At 32.7% G+C, this 2,500-nt stretch overlaps 1 protein-coding gene across 1 annotated transcript in view; it reads left to right on the top strand.

Moving 5' to 3' along the window:
- The window catches only part of LOC137640616 (PDF receptor-like), a 540,716-nt gene that overhangs the window by 285,249 nt on the left and 252,967 nt on the right, over window positions 1–2,500 (top strand). The gene's annotated exons all lie outside the window — the stretch shown is intronic.

Here is a 2,500-nt window from a genome sequence, read left to right as displayed (position 1 = left end):
TATATATATATATACACAGTATATATATATATATATATATATATATATATATATATATATATATATATATATATATATATATATATATATGTAAATGTAATAATTTCAACTCCACTGCAGGGCAAAGGCCTCACACATGTCGTTTTTCAAGTCTGAGGTTTGGCCATTTCATCATCACGCTGGCCATTGCGTACTGGTGATGGTGGGAAAATATAATATGATTATTCACAGCAAGTCAATCTAGTATGGGTGACCCTGACTAATACAGCTTTGATGATTATGGCAATTCACGAACCCTTTCACCGCGTTAAGGTATCCCCACTCTGTGTGCGTGTATGTATATTTGTATATATATATATATATATATATATATATATATATATATATATATATATATATATTTATATATATATATATATATATATATATATATATAGACACACACATATATACATATATATATATATATATATATATATATATACATATATATATATATATATATATATATATGTATATATATATATATGTCAATAACAATCCATTACAAAGTAAAATCACTACAAAAAACAAGTATGGCAACTGCACGTTGTTAAAGCGATATGACTCAAATTTCAATAATTTCCCTTACATCCTAGTCTACTACACGAGGATGTTTCTCTGCATAAATTTTCCTTGAAGTTAAAAAATTATTTTGATAACATGAGGGACCAACATGCTTGCATTTAACCAACTAGTTTAACTTCAGTTGTGAAACAATTCTCGTTTGCGTTCATAACTAAAGTCCCAATGAATGTAATACAGACAAATTGTTGGGTTTAATCAAATTTTCGGTGCATGTAGAAAACTAAATCATTTTGCAGGAGAGAAAGAGAGAGAGAGAGAGAGAGAGAGAGAGAGAGAGAGAGAGAGAGAGAGAGAGAAGTAAAATGTAAAGGAATCTACTATAATATATCCATTAATATCAATGATACTTGGGATACTATAAAAAGGTGACAAAAAACGAAAATTAATTTTTGAAAGTTTTCGAGGAGGTAAAGGAAAGTACAGGGTAGGGCATGCTAAGTATTCCAATATAGATGGTGAGGTCAAAAGAAATGCCAGGAATGACTGGAGAAAATATTTACACAGGGAAGCAGATTAGGCTGACAAAGCTATGAATTCAGGGAATGGTTATGATGTAAGAAATGCTCATAGTATGAAATCTCTACTGCGGCAAAAAAGAACAAGCATATACCCATCAAAAAGAGAAATGGGTCTGTTAGTACAACAGGAGAAGAATGACAACGTTGGATGGAACACTTTAGTGAGTTCATGAATAGGAGAAATGAAGGGAATAATTTGATTGATATACCTGAAGCTGAGGAAGATCTTGATGTGCCCATGAATGAATTCAGCGTGTTTGAATTCGAAGCTATCATTAAAAAACTAAAGACATGGAAAGCCTCTGTCGGCCGAAAATGGAGTGACTCCCAGAATACTTACAAAATTATTTTGTAGAATGTGGCATGAAGAGACAAACCTGACGAATGAGAACTAGAAGTGTTGGTGAAAATAGCATAAAAAGGAGTTATAACTTGTTGCAATAATTACAGAGGTATCACACTTACGTCAGTTGTCATGTAAATATATAGCACTCTCATTCTAAAAAGACTAGAGAGAAAGCTTGATAAAAAGCTGAAAGTATAAAGCAGGATTTAGAAAAGGTAGTACATGTACTGACCAAATTTCCAGTTATATACATGTGGTACAGCAGTGTGTAGAATGAAAAAGGCATTTGTGGACTATGAAAAAGCCTTTGATATTGTGCACCGGTCAATTTTGTGGAGAGTCTTGGGTTATTATGGAGTTTATCCTAAATATGTAAATTTGATTAAGTCTGTTCATGAGCATAGCAAGGGCAAAGTTAATGTTAATGGAGTCCTATCAAATTAATTTCCAGTGAACAGTGGAGTATTTCAAGGGAATGTATTGTCACTTAGGTTGTCTATCCTCCTCATGGATTTTGTAATGCATAGAAAAGTTGGGGTTGGCGAAGAAGGATTGAACTTTATAGTTAACGGGAAATTAGCAGATCTAGAGTCAGCTGACGACGCTGTCCTTATTAGCAAAACCCCACTGGGCTTGCAAAGCTTGCTTACCAGAATGCATGAAATATCACATAAGGTTGGGCACAAGAATAATAGAAGAAAGACATAGATGATGGGAACAGAATATGGGATGGAAGATGAAATGTCACTGTTAGGAGAAAGGATTAATTAGGTAGAATCATTTAAATATTTATGAACTATGATCTCCAATACAGGGTCATTAGAAATTAAATTTTGTTAAACATCGAAAAAGCAAATCAGATAATGGCTAGGTTAAGTAAAATTTGGAGATCAGACCTCCTGAAATTACATATAGAAATTAGGATTGATATCAGTTTAGTGAGATCGGTGTTACTGTGTGGACATGAGTCGTGGTATGACAGTGAAACAATATCCAACAGATCTTGTAG

The sequence above is a fragment of the Palaemon carinicauda genome, chromosome 5 (assembly GCF_036898095.1).
Source record: "Palaemon carinicauda isolate YSFRI2023 chromosome 5, ASM3689809v2, whole genome shotgun sequence".
Taxonomy (NCBI): domain Eukaryota; kingdom Metazoa; phylum Arthropoda; class Malacostraca; order Decapoda; family Palaemonidae; genus Palaemon; species Palaemon carinicauda.
Note: the sequence above shows the minus strand (reverse complement) of the source record. Positions and strands in the feature narration are given on the sequence as shown.